This window comes from Lithobates pipiens, unplaced genomic scaffold, assembly GCF_037356315.1.
Source record: "Lithobates pipiens isolate NorthernLeopardFrog02 unplaced genomic scaffold, aLitPip1_a1.2 Scaffold_16, whole genome shotgun sequence".
In the NCBI taxonomy this organism is placed as follows: Eukaryota; Metazoa; Chordata; class Amphibia; order Anura; family Ranidae; genus Lithobates; species Lithobates pipiens.
This window is the reverse complement of record NW_027507748.1, coordinates 264,446,986-264,468,040: the sequence shown is the minus strand read 5'-3', so window position 1 is coordinate 264,468,040 and position 21,055 is coordinate 264,446,986. Positions and strand designations below refer to the sequence as shown.

Here is a 21,055-nt window from a genome sequence, read left to right as displayed (position 1 = left end):
TTACAGCTCAGAGCCTGCACTGACAGTTTTCTATCCCTCCTCACACACACAGATGGAAGAGGAGAGAGCCAATCTACTCCTGTGGGCACAGTGGGCAGTGTGAAACCCAGTAGCTGAATAATCAAATTCAGTTGCTTGGCTTCAAACTTCCTGTGGTGCACACAGAGAGGGCTAGGAGGAGAAGGAGCAGATCGGCTCTCTCCTCTCCCATCTGTGCGAGGGAGGAGGGAGGGGGAACTGTCAGTGCAGGCTCTGGGCTGTATGAGAGAGAGATGCCCTCAGCAACCCCCCCCCCCCCCTCTGGGGCCCCAGACAACAGGGCCCAATCGCAAATGTGACCCTAGTAGTTGTGCCACTGGTGCTGTATACTCTTATGTAGCTGATATTACATATAGTTTATATATCGCTGACCATGGCCACGTGTATTAATAAAATAAATGGTTAATTAGGGTCAGCTTGACCCAAAGGAACTATTTAACTTTTTACATATACAGTGGCAAGGCGGCTCTCCTGCGCCAGATCACGTACTAGGTACATGATCCGGCGCTTCCAGGTAGGGGGCGTGCGGCCCGGAGGTGATTTATACATCGCAGATGCCAATCAGCCGGGAAGACTCACAGGACAGGGCTCTGCATATGTAAACAAAGCAGAGCTCTGTCCTGTCAGTGGGGACGTTTTAGGATTTTCTTTTCCCGCAAAGCAGGTAATAGAATCTGTTCCTTCCCTTTAGTAAAAGCACCATACATATACACCAAAAACGCTGGCTGGACATTTAACCCTTTGAGTACCGTGGATGATGAATTCTTTCACAACCAGTGTCATTAGTACAGTGACCTTGCATATTTTTAGTACTGATCACTGTATTCATGTCACTGGTTCCTGCAAAATGTCAGTGTCTGATTTTGTCTGCTGCAATATCGCAGTCTCGCTGATTGTATAGGTACATGAGAAATTGTATAGATGGTATACCATAGTTTGTTTTGCGCAAAAGTACCATAGATAGTACCATAGTTTGGTTTGCACAAAAGTTTTATAGCATCTACAATCAATATACATCTATTGGGATTTTTTTTCTTTTCTTTTTTTACAAAAATATGTAGCAGAACACATATTAATCTAAATTTATGACGAGAAAAAAAAAATGTTCTCTCAAAATTGTCAGTCTTTTTTTGTTTTATAGTGCAAAGTATAGTTAAAAAAAAAATAAATAAATAAAACGCGGTGGTGATCAAATGCCACCAAAATAAAGCTATATTTATAGGGGAAAAAAAAGGACCAAAATTGTATGTGTTGCACGACCGCACAATTGTCAAAGTGACGCAGAGCCATATGCAAAATAATAAACTTTTTTTTTTTTTTTTTTTTTTTTATAGAAAAGCTGGAGTTAGGCTTTAACCACTTCAGCCCGGGAAGGTTTTACCCACTTCCTGACAGGCCATTTTTTGCGATATGACACTGCGTCGTTTTAAATGACAATTGCGTGGTTGTGTGACACTGTACCCAAATAAAAATTGATGTCCTTTTTTTCCACACAAATAGAGCTTTCTTTTGGTGGTATTTAAACACCTCTGTGGTTTTTATTTTTTGCGCTATAAACAAAAAAGCGTGACAATTTTGAAAAAATGAAAAAAAATTTTTTTACTTTTTGCTATAATATATAACCCCAAAATGTAAAAAAAATAAAGTCTTTATCAATTTAGGCCAATATATATTCTGCTACATATTTTTGGTTGAAAAAAAATCCCAATAAGCGTATATTGATTGGTTTGCGCAAAAGTAATAACGTCTACAAAATGGGGGATTGATTTAGAGACTTCTGTGATTTTATTTTTTATTTATCGGGACTGCAGCATTGCGGCAGACATATCTAAACCTAAGTGACACACTTTGGGGCCCATTAACACCAATACAGTGAATGCAAAAAATGCACTGATTCCTGTATCAATGACTCTGGCAGGGAAGGGGTTAACTACAGGGGTTATCAAGGGTTAAATGTGTTCCCTGGGAGGTGTTTCTAACTGAGGGGAGTGGATGCACTGGAGGAAAAGTGATCTCTCTTTTCCTCCCTCACAGAGCATTGGTGTGCACAGCGGGCGCGGCACGCACACAAACGCCCCCTAAACCACGTGCACAAAATTACGTACAGGTACGTGATTTCGCGCACCCAGGCCACCCTGCCGCAGTAGATGTAAGTGGGGCGGTTAAAGTGGTTCTAAAGCTAAAATGTTTTTTTACCTTAAAGTGATTGTAAAGTCTCTTTACTCTTGTTTGTTATTTTTATAGAAATTTTTTTTTTCTACGTGCATGCTCAGTGAAATGGTTTTGCATAGAGCAGACTGGATCCTCCTCTTCTTGGGTCCCTCTTCTGGGCACCCGAGCCGAGTCACAGCTTCCTGTATCCATTCAGACATGGAGCCGCGGCCTGGCCTGTCTGCACCCTCTCTCTCCTGATTGGCTAGCCCACCTTTGACAGCAGCAGGAGCCAATGGCTATGCTGCTGTGTCTCAGCCAATCAGGAGGGAGTCTCGGATGGCCGAGACACTCATGGACGTCACTGGACAGAGAAGGGGGCTCAGGTAAGTATTAGGGGTGCCGGGGGGGGGGGGGGGGTGCTGCTGCACACAGAAGCCTTTTTATCTTCATGTATGTCTTTAAGTAGATATTACAGTGTCCTAACTTTTTTGGGTTTTACTGGTCGTTTTTTTTTTTTTTGTTGTTTTTTTATAAATTTTCTGATTTTAAAGGTATGTCTTTTAAGATCTACTTTGTTTTTTTTCTGTCATCTGTCGTTGCTTAAAGCTCATTTCCATCTGTTCTCTTGACCACTAATGCCGTGTCCATTTCTTTGTGATTTACTAAAGGTGCTTTCATTAATCACATGGGACTGTAGGCTGTTCTTCTGGGCATGTGCTGTGATTATCTGACATGGGGAGAAACCAGATTCCACTTTTGCCATCTCTGCGTGGAATTTCTAATGAATCTGTTAACAGGTAACTAAATTCTATTTCTATATTTCTATATTTAATATGTCCTTGTGTCTAGGTATTATTTTATGAGCTTTTTTTAAAAAAAAAATAAAAAATCGAAATAATGCTAAAACAAAAGTTAATGTGAATATTTTGCATTTGTTATTTTGATACACAAACTCTAGTAGTTTTATGTTGCTGCAGTTTGTAAATGTTAATGAGGCAATTGTTGTCTTGATTGGAAATACTGTGCAAGACATAAGCATTGTGTATAGAAGTACTTCTCACTAGGGGTGCAACAGATCAAAAAACTCACGGATCGGATCGTTCCTTGGATCAGAGTCACGGATCGGAAAATTTTTCGGATCAGGAAATACTAAGTGAATTTTCAAAAACCTGTGAAAATTCCACCACCATATAGTCCCCACTGTAATATCCTCGTCGTCTCCCCCACTGTAATATTGGCTGAGCATGGCTGAGTATTGCAGAGTATCGCTGCACTGTGAACCGAGCCTTGCTGTCCTAAACTTATTCAAGCAAGCTGATGTTCTAAGATTGGTTACTATGCACAGCTGCACCAGATTGTGTGTGTGTGTGTGGTTCCTTTTTACTAAGACCCCTTTCACACCAGGGAGTTTTGCAGGCGATATAGCAGTAGAAATAGCACCTGCAAAACGCCCTAAAGAAGCTGCACCATTGCGTGTAGTGTGAAAGCCTGAGGGCTTTCACACTACAGCGGTACGCTGGCAGGACGTCAGAAAAGTCCTGCCAGCAGCTTCTTTGGAGCGGTGAAGGAGCGGTGTGTTTACCGCTCCTCCACCGCTGCTCCCCATTGAAATCAATGGGGCAGCGCTGTAATACCGCCGGCAAAACGCAGCTATTGCGGCGTATTGCCGGCAGTTTTAACCCTTTCACGGCCGCTAGCGGGGGGTAAAAGCGGCCGAAATGTGCCGCAAATCCAGCGGTAAAACGCCGCTAAAATAGCGACGTTTTACCGCCCACGCTATCGGTGGTGTGGTGTAAAAGGGGTCTTAATTTCCCCCATGGTGTCAGAAGCCCCCACACCTGTTTAGGAATTGATGTTCCAGTTTGACATAAATGGTTGCATTCACACCTCTTGCAAACCAGTGATTCCCTCTGTTCACATATTTCATTTTAACCTCTTTACCCTGGCAATTTGACAACAGTTTACACCTTCAGCCATGTATATCTCTATAGATTAACACATAAGCGGATCCCTTGGAGTCAGGAAGTCTGCATATGTAAATAGAACAGGGTAGTTGGTTCCAAAACATTTCCACCTTCCACCCTGTTTATTGGACAATCAACATTTTGCCTTCACATATTTTGTGGTGATTGGATTAAGGTGACTGTAATATTTGTGTACATATAAATACTGGGCTATGTTCCAAACACTCATTAGAACTGAATAAGTGGTTTGGATACGCTGTGAAATATCGTCAACGTTGTAGAACAAGCGCAGTTGAATTTGACCAGTTACTACTAGCTGTACCATAACCGGGATGAATGAGAACAGACATTTTGTTTAAAATCGCTGTGCAGTTCCATTACATTCTAGGCCTAGGCTATAGATTGGTCCTCGATGAGGAGGCAGCCAGTGTGGTATTCTGCATTAGATGGATTGACAGTGAGAATGTTTCCTAATTGAACACGTTTCACCTGTTCTTAAAAATGCACTCGTTCTATGTTTTATAACCTTAAAAAGAAGTATGGTCAAAGCTGGGAAATGGGTAAGCTCAAATTGTTTAAAATGTGTATTTTAATAAACCTTTAAAAGTTTGTCATCTTCATTGCCTCATAGTTGCTGACCTCTTATTGTCCACCTTTTGAGAAACATGGGAGTAGAAAAGGATGACTTCATCTTGCCTTTTATTGAAGTTGCTGTTAGATGTAATGGAGAGAGAGGGAGGTTGTCCCTCTCTGGTAATTTCCGTGTACATTTTTAACGGCCAAGTGTATTACGTAAAATGTTTCAATATTAGACCTCGTATATCTGCCCACTTCTGTTTTTAACAAGTTTCTTTTGTAAAGTTTCTACATCCTGTTGGGAAGTTATTGCTCTTTTTAGCTTTGTATCCTGAGCAAACACTGAGATTGAACTAATTTATTCTAACCTCTATATCATTTATGCAAAGTTATTGGTCCCAGGAGAGAGCCCTAGGGCACCCCGCTCACAAATTTAGGAAAATATGCTAATAATCACTCCTCCCCATGTTGGCAACATCAGAGGTCCGACATTTCTTGTAGTTGGCCACCAGGTTTGCACACATCTCAAGAGGGATTGGTAATTCGAACCTTCAGCTCCCTCTACATAATTTTTATTTATTTTTTTCTTGATGGGGTTAAGGTCTGGAGACTGGCTAGGCCACTCCAGGATCTTAATGTGCCTCTTCTTGAGACACTCCTTTTGTTGCCTTGGAAGTGTGTTTTGGGTCATTGTTGTGACAGACTCACCCGAACAGGGGATTTTGGAGGAGACTGCAGGCTAGCCTCTTGCATACTGACTATGGGCCCTGACTTTTAAGGAAACACTACTCTTTGTGAGGCGTATGCCTGGGGGTCCTTGGAGTAATGTTACTTTTGGATTCGAGTCTGTCTCCCCAAGAAACAGACTCTGGTACTCCTAGGCCCGGGGTCCATGTTAAGGGCCTATAGGCCACATTTTCAGCAAGGACTGCTCCACACTGTGGGACTCAAAGCAGATTCTGATGTCATCAGCAAACCACCTGTCTGGGGGCCCCGGCCAAATGTGCTTATTAAAAGTAGGTCTCCTGCTATTGTCTGAAGGTGTTCTGTGTCTATACTTCTGATAATGTGTATTGCACTGTGTGCAGCTCGGTGACAGCAAGTCCGACCTGAAGTAGAGATCTCGGAATAGTAATAGTCTGGGTGGGTACTAAGTCACCCAGGTGGCTACTTAATGTTTATAGTATATGTCAGTTGTTGTAATTATATTCCTGGCTAGTTTGTATTTGTATGGGTAATATGATCAGGAGTGGGGGTATCTTCCTGGTGTGTGTGTGTGTGTGTGTGTGTGTGTGTGTGTATATATTCTGTATTCTTGTTCAAATAAATAGTTCTTATTCTGGTTTACACCAAAACCCGTACTGCCTAATTCTTGGAAGAACTATAGCCAGATTCACTGGTCTTGTGTTCCAGATTTTGGAAAGCAGCTTCTTGGCAGAAATACCCAGTCAGGGTGTCCAGAGTCCATCACAATTGTCATGCTGGAATACCCATCCATGACACATTTTTAATGCCCTGGCTGAGGGAAGAAGGTTTTCATCCAAGATTTGACGGTACATGTCCCCATCCATCGTCCCTTTTGTTGTGGTGAAGTTGCCCTGTCCTCTTGGCAGAAACCCCCCCCCCCCCCCCCAAGCATAATGTTTCCACCTCCCATGCTCGACGGTGGGGATGGTGTTCTTGGGGTCATAGGCAGTATCCCTCCTCACCCCTCCCTCCTCCTCCCATGTCAAGTTGTGTTGATTCTAAAGAGTTAGATTTTGGTCCCATCTGACTAAACATTTTCACACTCTTCTCTTCTGAATCATTCAGATGTTCATTAGCAAATTTTAGACAGGCCTGTACATATGCTTTCTTGAGAAGGGGACCTTGCAGGCGCTGAAAGATTTCAGTCCTTCATGGCATAGTGTGTTATCAATTGTTTTCTTGGTGACTATGGTCCCAGCTGCCTTGAGATCTTTGACAAGATTCTCCTGTGTAGTTCTGGGCTGATTCCTCGCCGTTCTCATGATCATTGAAACTCCACAAGGTGAGATCTTGCATGGGCCCCAGACCGAGGCAGATTGCCTGTTATTTTGTGTTTCTTGCATTGCCGAATAATTGCACCAACTGTTGTCACCCTCTCACTAAACTACTTGGCGATGGTCTTGTAGCCCATTCTAGCCTTGTGTAGGTCTACAATCTTGCCCCTGTCATCTTTGGATAGCTCTTTAGTCTTGGCCATGGTGGAGAGTTTGGAATCTATCTGATTGTTTCTGTGGACAGGTGTCTTTTATACAGGTAACAAGCTGAGATTAGAAGCACCCCCTTTAAGATAGTGCTCCTAATCACAGATTGTTACATGTATAGAAGACACATGGGAGCCAGAAATTTTGCTGATAAATCAAATACTTTTTTCACTCATTAAAATGTGAAATCAGTTTATAACTTTTTTGCAATGCATTTTTCTGGATATTTTTGTTATTCTGTCTCTTCAAACCATTGGTTTACAAGTGAATCTGCCTATCCCTGTGAAACCACCACAGTGCTTTTGGGGGTAGATCCTACAGCTGTCACTTAAAAATAATAATGCAATCGGGATTTAAACCCCTATTAGAAAATATAGGAATAAATGGAGGCGCTACGTGGTAAATATAAGATAAAGTAGTTAATTATAAACTAATTATGTGAATATATCATTTCATCCTGTGATAAGTGAAAACAATAATAATAAATTGGGGGAAAAAAGTAGGCACACTTAAAAAAAAAAAAAAATAATTCAAATACAATAAATACACAAATGATTATGAACACCATGTGACAAAAGTGAATTTAGAAATGAACTTAAAATGACATTCTTGACAAAATGACAGAATCCCATGATTAAGTCTCAGTTACGAAAAATGTCGGGGTGTAGCTATACGTCATTCTAGCACATGTGATGTAGGACGATGTGACGAGACATGGTGCAGTGGAGAGCGAAGGATCGGGTTGAGGAGCGGATGAGAACATCTTCAGCATTCACACTTCCTGGGTCTGCCGCGACTGCTTTACATTTAAACCTGCCGCACGTATTGCTTTGATGTGGTTTACTGGATGTGATTATCTTTTAATGCTTGATGTGAATTGTTTACATGTGAGTACAATGGTGATGGAAGTTTGAAATTTTAGTACATTTATTGAACGTTATCACACTATTGGAGCCCTCTTTTTCAATTCACATGTGGAGCAATCACTTGATTCAGAGTACTTTTATTCATCATTGGATATTGGAGATCTGATTTGAAACAACACCATTTTGGTTAAGGCAATTCTGGCCAAGCACGAGAGTGTGAGGCTAAAGCAGCTGGTGATAGCGATTCCACTCCCCTCACAGAAACGCAAACGCACAGGTGTGGTGGAAGCTTGCAAGAAACACATAATTTTCACTGGAGTGTTTGTCATTCATTGGACTTTTGTTCACACAATATATGGACTTTTTGGATTTATTTTGTCAAGAATGTCATTTTAAGGTCATTTCTAATTTCACTTTTGTCACATGGTGTTAATCACGTGTGTATTTATCACATTTGCATTTTTTAAGTGTGCCTACTTGAATTTTTTTTAATTTTATTATTATTATTGTTTTTCACCTTCCAGCAGGACAACGACCCTAAACATACAGCCAGAGCTACAATAGAATGGTTTAGATCAAAGCATATTCATGTGTTAGAATGGGCCAGTAAAAAGTCCAGACCTAAATTCAATTGAGAATCTGTGGCAAGACTTGAAAATTGCTGTTCAAACACTCAAATGTCACTCTAATGCGCAAAGATGGTAGAGACATACCCAAAGAGACTTGCAGCTGTAATCACAGGGTGAATCTTATCATAGGGTGAAATGATATATTCTCATGATTAGTTTATTCTGTCTCTGAGGCCGCGTACACACGGGCGGACTGTTCGCCCAACCTTGTCCGCTGAACAGTGTTTGGGCGGACAGTCCGCTCGTGTGTGGGCTTTCAGCGGACAGTTTCAGCGGACAGTTGGACGGACAAAGTCTTTCGGAAATTCCGAAAAACTGTCCGCTGAAACTGTGTTTGAGCGAACAGTCCGCCCGTGTGTGGGCCTGTCCGCTGTACTTTCGAAATGAGCGGACTGTTCCCGCTCGGAAAGTCCGCCCATTTCGAGCGCGTGTACAGGTAGGCGGGGCCCGCGAGGGAGACGTCGCGGGCTCCGCCGCCTGGAATGGGCTTAAAGGGGAACCCCAACGCCGAAAAAAATCGGCGTGGGGGTTCCCCCCAAGTCCACACCAGACCCTTGTCCGAGCACGCTACCCGGCCGGCCAGGAAAGGGGGGCGAGCGAGCGCGCCCCCCCCTCCTGAGCCGTACCAGGCCGCGTGCCCTCAACATGGGGGGGTGCCTTGGGGAAGGGGGGGGCCGCGCGGCCCCCCCACCCCAAAGCACCTTGTCCCCATGTTGATGAGGACAAGGGCCTCTTCCCGACAACCCTGGCCGTTGGTTGTCGGGGTCTGCGGGCGGGGGGCTTATCGGAATCCGGGAGCCCCCTTTAAGAAGGGGGCCCCCGGATACCGGCCCCCCACCCTATGTGAATGAGTATGGGGTACAATGTACCCCTACCCATTCACCTGTGAAATAAAGTACAAATAAAAACACAACACAGGGGGAAAAAATATTTTATTGCACAGCCGGGGGTCTTCCGTCTTCGGGGGTCTTCTCGCCGGACTCCTCCGCTATGTGTGTGTAGCTCTTTTGCCAGCGGAGGAGTCCGGCTTTCTTCCTCCCCGCCGCCGGCCTCTTCTCCCGACTTCGGGGGTCTTGTCCCCCTCTTCGGTTCTTCTGCCGGGCCACCGCGCCTGGTCCGGTGGCCCGGTCTTCTGTCGCCGTCTTCCGTTCTTCTGTCGCCGCCTTCGGTTCTTCTGCCGGGCCACCGCGCCTTCTTGTAGCTCTTTTACAGGCGGTGGCCCGGTCTTCTGTCGCCGTCGCCGCCTTCCGTTCTTGTTCTTCTTCTTGTTCTTCTTGTTCTTCTCCAGGCGATGTTGACTCGACGAGCTCTCCGGCCGGAATGCCGGGGACGCGCTGTGCGGTCACTTATATAGTGACAATGGGGCGGGGTCACATGGTATATGTCACATGGGTTGGTCACATGGGTTGATGTCACATGGGGACTATGACATCGTAAGGGGGCGGGGTCACCATGTGACATCAACCCATGTGACATATACCATGTGACCCCGCCCCATTGTCACTATATAAGTCACAGCGCAGGGCGGCTCTGGCATTCCGGCCGGAGGGAGCGACGTGTCAACATCGCCTGGAGAAGAACAAGAAGAACAAGAAGAAGAACACGAACGGAAGGCGGCGACGGCGACAGAAGACCGGGCCACCGCCTGTAAAAGAGCTACAAGAAGGCGCGGTGGCCCGGCAGAAGAACCGAAGGCGGCGACAGAAGAACGGAAGACGGCGACAGAAGACCGGGCCACCGGACCAGGCGCGGTGGCCCGGCAGAAGAACCGAAGAGGGGGACAAGACCCCCGAAGTCGGGAGAAGAGGCCGGCGGCGGGGAGGAAGAAAGCCGGACTCCTCCGCTGGCAAAAGAGCTACACACACATAGCGGAGGAGTCCGGCGAGAAGACCCCCGAAGACGGAAGACCCCCGGCTGTGCAATAAAATATTTTTTCCCCCTGTGTTGTGTTTTTATTTGTACTTTATTTCACAGGTGAATGGGTAGGGGTACATTGTACCCCATACTCATTCACATAGGGTGGGGGGCCGGTATCCGGGGGCCCCCTTCTTAAAGGGGGCTCCCGGATTCCGATAAGCCCCCCGCCCGCAGACCCCGACAACCAACGGCCAGGGTTGTCGGGAAGAGGCCCTTGTCCTCATCAACATGGGGACAAGGTGCTTTGGGGTGGGGGGGCCGCGCGGCCCCCCCCTTCCCCAAGGCACCCCCCCATGTTGAGGGCACGCGGCCTGGTACGGCTCAGGAGGGGGGGGGCGCGCTCGCTCGCCCCCCTTTCCTGGCCGGCCGGGTAGCGTGCTCGGACAAGGGTCTGGTGTGGACTTGGGGGGAACCCCCACGCCGATTTTTTTCGGCGTTGGGGTTCCCCTTTAAGCCCATTCCAGGCGGCGGAGCCCGCGACGTCTCCTTCGCGGGCCCCGCCTACCTGTACACGCGCTCGAAATGGGCGGATTTGCCTCCTCCTTACGTGGGCGAGTCCGTTCATTTCAAAAGTTGAGCGAACTGTTTGCCCAACCTTGTTCGTCAAACAGTCCGCTCGTGTGTGGGCAAGTCCGCTCATGCAAATTTTGAGCGGACTGTTTGACAAACTGTTTGCCGAACAAGGTTGGGCGAACAGTCCGCGCGTGTGTACGCGGCCTTACTGTTAAAATAAACCCACCATTAAAATGTATAGACTGATCGTTTCTATGTCAGTGAGCAAATATACAAAATCAGCAGGGGATCAAATACTTTTTCGCCTCATCCTATGTGATAGACCAACACAAGGTGGCACACAATTGAAGTGGAGAGAAAATGATAAATGGTTTTCAAACGTCTTTTACAAATATCCGAAAAGTGTGATGTGCATTTGTATTCAGCCCCCCTGAATCAATACTTTGTAGAACTACCTCTCTACAATTATAGCTGCAAGTCTCTACTATCTTTGCGCATTTAAGTGACATTTTTGCCCATTCTTCTTTGCAAAATAGCTTATGCTCTGTCAGATTGTATTCAGAGTGTCGGTGAACAGCAATTTTTAAGTCTTGCCACAGATTCTTAATTGGATTTAGGTCTGGACTTTTTACTGGGCCATTCTAACACATGAATTTGATCTAAACCATTCTATTGTAGATACTGGCTGTATGTTTAGGGTCGTTGTCCTGCTGGAAGGTGAACCTCCACCCCGGTCAAGTCTTTTGCAGACTCTTAACAGGTTTTCGTCTAAGATTGCCCTGTATTTGGCTCCATCCATCTTCCCTCTCCCTGCTGAAGAAAAGCATCCCCACATGATGCTACCACCACCATGTTTCACAGTGGGGATGGTATGTTCAGGGTGATGTGCAGTGTTAGTTTTCCACCATACATAGCTTTTTGGCCAGCTAGTTCAATTTTGGTCTCGGTTGACCAGGGCACACATTCCACATGTTTGTGTGTCCTTCACATGGCTTTTCGCAAACTGCCAACACAGCTCGTTTTGGCTTTATTTATTTATTTTCTTTCTTTTTTTTTCTTTTCTTTTTTTATATTGACCAGAATAAAAAGTCCCTACAAATTGTAGGAAAAAAGGGTCTACAGAAAAATGAAGACTGTCGCATTATATTTGGAGCATATACAAGGTTTTATAAGGAAATAAAAATAATAAAAGGAAAACGCAAAACAACCAGAGTTTTTTGAGGGACAATCTACTCTCTGATATAACATTCAGAAATACCCAAGCTCAGGCGAAAACCATTGTAACTCTTGGTGGGTTCAAAGTTGTAACAGCAATATAGACATATTGGATATAGAACTAGATGATAAAAAGGAGAAAGAGAAAGAGAAAGAAAGCTGGGATATTAAAACGTATATAACCTCTTTACCCACAAAGGCTGATATGGATCACTATATCCAAAGATTGGAGAATGCGTATAAAACAGAAATACAAGAGATAAAGACAATTACTTTAGATATGCAAGAAAAAATAGAAAAGGTGAATATAAAGACTGAAAGCTTGGAAAAAAAGAACTAACTCAAGTAAAGATAAGAATGCAAGAACAGGAAATAGAGTTAAAGCAATTGGTAAATATTATTGATGAACAAGAAAATAGGAGCAGAAGATGTAATATAAGGATAAGAGGATTAAAAGAAACTGTGCCTTTAGAAAAACTCACTGAAGTGGTTCAAAAAATCTTTAAGGATATAATACAGGACCTATCAAAAACTGATATGATAATTGATAGGATACATAGAGCTGCAGGCCCAAGAGGATCAGAGGAAAATAAACCCAGGGATGTAATCTGTAAACTCCATTATATTCAAACTAAGGAGAGGATTATGGCGGCAGTGCGCAAAAACAACCACATATTATATGAAGGATCAAATTTGCTTTTCTTCCAGGACCTGTCCAAGTTAACGTTAGATAAAAGAAGAGCTTTAAAACCCCTTTTGGAACAATTAAGAAAAAAGAATGTGCAATATAGATGGAGATTTCCGTTTCAACTGCAAGCCCAGTATGAGGGCCAAACTGTCATTTATAGAGATCTAAATGATCTGCACGACTTTCAGAAGACCATGCATCTCGCGGAAGTGACATTACCAAACTGGCCCAAAGACTTTGGGAGGAGAAGATAGGGGGACTGAGGGTGAGGGGGGGGGGGATGGATGGAGGAGGGGGGGGGGTGGGTAAACAATAGTATAATTTAGAAGTGAGGACAAATTATAATGATGATATGCACAATCTGGAACAACAAGATATGATGTAATTTACAGGTGGTATGGCACGGGGGAGGGGAGGGGGGATGGATGGAGGAAGGGGGATATGGGAGGTGGTGGAGAGGGAGTGTTAACATATTTTTGTGTTAAAAGAATTATAGGTTAAATAACACCATAAAATAGAAAGAAGGATAAATTATAGAAATGATACGCACAATATGGAATAATAATGATATAGGTGATATAACACTATTTGCACTTAACTGCACTAAACTGCACGTAATGGGGGAGATGGGGACTGAATGGTAGGATATAAGGAGATAGGACAACAAATAGAATAAATTATGAGGGAATGAATAGGGGAATAGGTATAATAACTAGTAATTTATTTAATATCACCCTTTTTTTTTTTTTTTTTTTGGATTTTATCTTAATATAAACACTAATAAAGCGGGTGGCGATTCCTTCTCTTCCCCCCCCCCCCCCCCCTCCCCTGTTTTGTCTCTTCCTTTTTTTTTTTTTTTTTTTTTTTTTTTTTTTTTTCCTCTCCTCTTTTTCTCTTCCCATCCCAGGTTTTTGTTTCTCTATGGATTTTGATAATTTCCCAACAATGATAAGAGGATTAAAAATTAAAGTTGGGGACATATTAAAAATTATATGAATATAGGGATAACAAAAACAAAGAGATAGAGCATGAAAAAGTGAAGTAGAATGTGAAGAGCTTGCATAGGCCAAATGGGAGTATATCAGGATCAGCAGTTTAAACACCCCCTAGATAGGGACCTCACCATTGGTGAGTTAGACTAATATAGTCAAATCTTAGGGGAACAGAGGTGTCATAAGGGAGGGTGTAGAAGGGTAGATAATTGAGTGTGTATGTGTTTATGGGTATAGGGAGGGTGGGATAACTCTAAGTGAGATTATTGTATATTTTTTTTTTTTTTTTTTTTATTATCTATGGGTAGCGTGAAGTTTTGTTCTTTTAATGTAAGAGGTATTAATTCCCCCGCTAAAAGAAATCAAATTTTAAATTTTCTACATAAGCAGAAAATAGATATTGTGTTATTTCAGGAGACACATTTTCGCTCAGATCATATACCTAAAATTAATAATATAAATTATAATACATGGTTACATGATACTTTTCCATATTCCAAATCAAAAGGGGTATCAATTGCGTTCCATAGGAACTTGCCGGTCCAAATATTACAAAAATATGAAGGCAAAGATGGAAGATCTTTAATAATAAAGTGTATGCTATATGGAAAAAAATTTACTATAGTTAATTTATATCTCCCTAATTATGGACAAATAGAGAGCGGTACAAAAGCCCTATCGGACGCAATGAAGAAGGCTGAAGGAGTGGTAATAGTGGGTGGGGATATAAACTTTTTAATGGATGTAAAGAAAGATACTACAAATATACAACTACAAAAAATAATAATAACAACAATAGAATAAAGGAATTTAAGGACATATTAAAAAAATATCAACTAATAGATATATGGAGGGCCCAACACCAAAAGGAAAAAAACTATACATACTATTCAAATATACACAATTCATATCATAGATTGGATTATTTTTTTATAAATAAAGAGGGCTTAATGATGAAACCAGTAACAGAAATAGGGGGATTCCTATGGTCGGACCATGCCCCAATATATGTGGAAATTTCAGTGATTGAAACAAAGAAAAGGAATGGGATATGGAGATTGAATGATAATTTAATTAAAGATAGTAAATGTGTGGCAGAAATACTACAAGTTATAGAAGAATTTCTGATAATTCATGAAAGGGACGAAACCTCACCTGCAATTCAATGGGAAACATTGAAATGTGTTATGAGGGGAATATTCATCAAGCACGGGGCAAGGAAAAAAAAAGAAAAAACACAAAAAATATCTCAATTGGAATATGAGATTAAAGAACTAGAAGAAATACATAAAGTAAGTAGGAAAATGGGAGATGGAGCTAGACTAAAGGAAAAACAACTGGAATTACAATCTGTGCTTGATGAAGATTCCCTTCGGGTGAGGGATAAGAATAGAGCGCAGTGGTATAAATTTGGAAATAAACCTGGGAAAATATTAGCTAGAGCCTTAAAAAAGCAACAACCCCCAAGTTACATAGAGAAAATTGTAAAATCAAATGGGGAAATTACATACGACCCAGAGGAAATATCTGAAACATTCCATACATACTATTCTAAATTATATAATATTAAGGATGGTAAGGATCACAAAGAAGGAGAAAACAAAGGGGAGAACATACAAAAATATGTAAAGGAAATGGCTATATTCAACTGTTTAAAAGGAAAGATGGAGGGGTTGGAGGAAGAAATTACAACAGAAGAAATTCAACAGACTATTGAAGAACTTGCTCTGGGGAAAAGTCCAGGGCCAGATGGATATACTGCCAGATTTTACAAGTCATTTAAGGAACAAATAATACCCATACTTAAGGAAACATTTAATTCTATATCTGTAGATCAACCATTTGCGATACAAGGTACAGAGGCGCATATAGTACTAATATTAAAACCTGAAAAAGATCAATCACTATGTAAAAATTATAGACCTATATCGTTGACCAATTTAGATATAAGAATATTCTCAAAAATATTATCCAAAAGAATAACGGATATTGTTTCAAATAATATAAGCCTGGAACAAACGGGGTTTCTGAAAGGGAGGGAGACAAGAGACAATATCATTAAAACATGCACGTTGATTGAATACGCTCAGAGAACTGCCATCCCTACCTGCCTATTGGCTATAGATGCCGAAAAGGCATTTGATAGGGTGGGATGGCAGTTCTTAGAGGAAGTATTGAAACAAACAGCAATGGGACCCAAGATGTTAGGAAGGATCATGGCCCTATATAAGAACTCAAGGGCTAAAGTGAGAGCAAATGGGATATTATCAAAGTATATAAATATATCAAATGGAACCCGACAGGGGTGTCCCTTATCACCACTTTTATATATTATGATGATGGAACATCTCATGGAGGCTATAAGAATAAACAAAGATATTACGGGGATAAAGGTCAAAGGTAAAGAATATAAGATGGCCGCTTATGCAGATGATCTTCTATTATATATAACCAACCCTATAATTACTATACCAAATTTAATAAAAGAACTTGATAGATTTGGTGAAATTAGTAATTTCAAAGTAAATTACGACAAATCTGAATTAATGAATATTACATTAGAAGAGAAAGTTCAAACTATTGTACAAAAGAATTTTCCATTTAAATGGAAGCAAGATGCGATAAAATACCTGGGAGTATATATTCCAAGAGATTTAAAACTTTTGCAAGATATGAATTACAACTTGGCAGTTCAGAAGGTAAAGAAACTTCTAGGCAAATATGATAAAATAACCCAATCATGGTTTGGGAGAGTAAATATTGTAAAGATGGAGATTTTGCCAATTATGCTGTATATCTTTCAAACGGTACCCATTATACCATCAAAAAAAATTATGAAAGATCTGAAAGAAATGGTAGAAGGCTTTGTATGGGCACATAAGACCCCTAGAGTAGGCAGGGAGGTATTAATTAGAACGAAAAATAAGGGTGGATTAGCATTGCCTGACTTTTTTAAATATTCACAAGCTGCCTCTCTAATGAGAATAATCGATTGGCAGCATAATGAAAAAGACAAGCAATGGATAAAATTGGAGGAAGACATATTAGGGGCTAAAATAAAACATCAGCCATGGATAAAACCTAAGACAAGACCAGAGAGGAAGGAAATGACTATCTTTGTAAAAACAACTTTAAAAATCTGGGATGATATGATAAAGAAAAAACAACTATCATCATTAATAGGCCCTATGACCCCTTTATTTGGTAATCCCGAATTTAAACCAGCTATAAAGGATAATACATTTTTGAAATGGAATATAGATGAACATGACCGGATAATACAAATCCTAAATGATGGAAATATTCCAACGTTTCAGGAATTGGGGCAAGAGTATAAAAACAAATGGTTTCAGTACTTACAGCTGAGGGCATTTATTGACCCAATAAAGACAATGATTAATAGACCTCCAACCATATTTGAACAAATAGCAATGAATAAGGATAAAGCAAATAAGAAATTAGCTAAGATATATAACCTATTACTTCCTGGTGGGGATATTAAAAAAATAGCAGGAATAAAAAAATGGGAGGAAGAAATAAGGCAGGAGCTGACAGAGAAAGAGTGGGGAGAGATATTTGAAGGAATATATAAAACACCCTTAGCTATTAAATATCAAGAAAAAAATTATAAAATTCTATTAAGATGGTATAGAAGCTCAGTGATTATGAATAAAATAAATAAACGGAACTCTGAATTATGTTGGAGATGTAAGAAGGAGAAGGGTACTCTAGAACATATTTGGTACAGTTGTTGGAAGATAAAAATATTTTGGGGTAAGATAATAAAAATATATCAGGAACTGACAGGTATAAGAATAAATCTTGATATAAAGACAATACTATTCTCCCATACACCTGAAAAACTAAAACGAAAAGAGATGGAATTTTTTTATCAAATAACTACAATAGCTAAAACTGTAATAGCACAGAAATGGAAAAAGGAAGTAGCCCCAACAATAATAGAGTGGAACTATGAGATGAGCGAGGTGTGTTTCATGGAGAAACAGATTAGACAAGAGGGATATGTAGAAAAACCGATGTCGGACTATTGGAAGAAATGGGAGGAATTGAGTACCTCAGGAAAATTGTGGGAATTTATGTAAGGGTGGGGGACTGAATGGATCAGTAATGACAATTTTTTTTTTTTTTTTTTTTTTTTTTTTTTTTTTTGTGCTGTTATGTTTTTGTTGTGTATGGGGAATGTTTTATAATGATGTGAAAATTGAATGGAAAATTTTTGAATGTATGTTTCATAATATAAATAAAGATAAATTTGAAACAAAGTTGTAACAGCCTTTCCATCACTAGCTGTGGTGGGGCAAGATTTGGGTTATCAAGCCAACTCTACCAAATGAGGTTAAACTTAACTGCTTTTCGATGGCGATAAACTAAATGTTCTCTAGGTAGAAGGGAGTTAACATGGGTGATCCACTGCGCCTTGGTAGGCATGGTGGCTGCCAACCAGAATCAGTCAAGCAGCTTTCAAGCTAGGTACAATAATCTGGTCACCATAGTGCAAATGCCTTTTTGGATACATTTCAGCATCTATTGCGCCCAACAAGCACACGAGATCTAAGTGTTTGGGCTAGGTCAAAAATAACCTGTAAACCTCCGCCCAATACCGGGAAAGTTTGGGCAACACCAGGTCATTTTGTGCAAAATCCCCTCTGACCATTTAGCATTTCGGGCATAATTGTTCTGTGGACAGATTCTCCCACCTGAGCTGTTGGATCTCTGCGGCTCCTCCAGAATTACCATGGTGCTTCTCTGAGTAATGGTCTTCTTGCCCAGCCTGTCAGTTTAGGTGGTTGTCCATGTCTTGGTAGGTTTGTAGTTGTGCCATACGCTTTCCATTTTCGGATGATGGATTAAACAGCAGACATGCGCAGAGTAAAATATTTCGTTTCGGAATTTCGTTTTCGTCCGAAAACTTAATTTATTTAGTTACTCCCGAAATTCGTTTTTATTTATTTTGTTTTTCGTTCAAAAATTGCATTCGTCTGAAAATCCACATGAATTACGGTCAAATCTGTCTTTGAAGGCTTATGGTGTCTGTCGAATGTATAAAGAAGATTAGACGGAGCTAGTATATAGCATACTTTAGAACCCCTGTTAAAGTCTATGGGACTCAACGTTCAAAATCTAAAGTGCTAATTTTAAAGACTAATTTGCAATTTACTGTCCTAAAAAGTGTTTGGGGACCCGGGTCCTGCCCCAGGGGACATGTATCAATGCAAAAAAAAGTTTTAAAAATTGCCGTTTTTTTCGGAAGCAGTGATTTTAATAATGATTAAAGTGAAACAATAAAAGTGTAATATTCCTTTAAATTTCGTAGGGGGGGGGTTGTCTATAGTATGCCTGTGAAGGGGCTCATGTTTCTGGTGTTTAGAACTGTCCCTGCACAAAGTGTCATTTATGCAGGAAAAAAAGTCCTTTAAAATCACTCGCAGCTATTATGAATTGTCGGCTCCGTAATACAGAGAACACTCATTGAAAGTCATTGATAAAAAAAAAAAAAAAAAAAAAAAAAAATAAAAAGCGTGGGGGTCCCCCAAATTCAATTACCAGGCCCTTCAGGTCTGGTATGGATATTAAGGGGAACCCTGCCCCCTCTGATGTAACGGAAACCTGCCTGTGTTACATCAGAGGGGTGCGGGGTCACCCATACGTCACAGGGAACCCCGGGTTTCCCCTTGTGTCAGAGGGGGGCGGGGTCAGGTGACGGGTGGCCCCGCCCTCCGTATATAAGAAACGTCAGACCGCCGGAATTCATGCAGTGTCTCCTCCGCGGAGACAGAAGAAGGATGTATTCGCTGCGCTGGATGAGATGAGCCATCGCTGGAGAGATGACCGTCCGTCGCTGGATAGCAAGCGTGGATTACCACCGCTGGAATCTTTTTTTTTTTTTTTTTTTTTTTTTTTTTTTTTTTAATAAAGGAATTTTTCAAAAGTGTGTTTGTCTTATTTAACTATTTTTTGCACTTTCTTTGTGAAATGGTAGGGGTACTTTTGTACCCCCTTACCATTTCAAACAGGGGGGGGCGGGGATCTGGGGGTCCCCTTGTTAAAGGGGGCTTCCAGATTCTGATAAGCCCCCCGCCCGCAGACCTCCACAACCACCGGCCACGGTTGTGGGGATGAGGCCCTTGTCCTCATCAACATGGGGACAAGGTGCTTTGAGGGGTCACAGACCCCCAAAGCATCCTCCCAATGTTGAGGGCATGTGGCCTGGTACGGTTCAGGAGGGAGGGGGGGGCGCTCTCTCGTCCCCCCTCCCCTCTTTTCCTGCGGCCTGCCAGGTTGCGTGCTCGGATAAAGGGTCTGGTATGGATTTTTAGGGGGACCCCCACGTCAATTTTTTTAAAAATTTGACGCGGGGTTCCCCTTAATATCCATACCAGACCTGAAGGGCCTGGTAATTGAATTTGGGGGACCCCCCACGCTTTTTTTTTTATTTATTTATTTTTTTATCAATGACTTTCAATGAGTGTTCTCTGTATTACGGAGCCGACAATTCATAATAGCTGCGAGTGATTTTAAAGGACTTTTTTTCCTGCATAAATGACACTTTGTGCAGGGACAGTTCTAAGCACCAGAAACATGAGCCCCTTCACAGGCATATCATAGACACCCCCCTACGAAATTTAAAGGAATATTACACTTTTATTGCTTCACTTTAATCATTATTAAAATCACTGCTCCCGCAAAAACGGCCGTTTTTAAAACTTTTTTTTGCATTGGTACATGTCCCCTAGGATAAAAAAAAAAGCGTGGGGGTCCCCCAAATTCAATTACCAGGCCCTTCAGGTCTGGTATGGATATTAAGGGGAACCCCGCGTCAAATTAAAAAAAAAATTGACGTGGGGGTCCCCCTAAAAATCCATACCAGACCGTTTATCCGAGCACGCAACCTGGCAGGCCGCAGGAAAAGAGGGGGGGGCGAGAGAGCGGCCCCCCTCCCTCCTGAACCATACCAGGCCACATGCCCTCAACATTGGGAGGATGCTTTGGGGGTCTGTGACCCCTCAAAGCACCTTGTCCCCATGTTGATGAGGACAAGGGCCTCATCCCCACAACCGTGGCCGGTGGTTGTGGAGGTCTGCGGGCGGGGGGCTTATCAGAATCTGGAAGCCCCCTTTAACAAGGGGACCCCCAGATCCCGGCCCCCCCCTGTTTGAAATGGTAAGGGGGTACAAAAGTACCCCTACCATTTCACAAAGAAAGTGCAAAAAATAGTTAAATAAGACAAACACACTTTTGAAAAATTCCTTTAT

The 21,055-nt window shown here is 41.9% G+C and overlaps 1 protein-coding gene across 2 annotated transcripts in view; it reads left to right on the top strand.

Moving 5' to 3' along the window:
- The first annotated feature begins 2,859 nt into the window (after window positions 1-2,859).
- Window positions 2,860-21,055, top strand: part of LOC143982541 (ubiquitin carboxyl-terminal hydrolase 49-like) — a 110,018-nt gene continuing 91,822 nt past the window's right edge. For both annotated transcript variants that reach the window (XM_077481374.1, XM_077481375.1), the window contains exon 1: window positions 2,860-2,990. The gene's annotated coding sequence lies outside the window, so the exon portion shown is untranslated. The remainder of the gene's footprint in view (window positions 2,991-21,055) is intronic.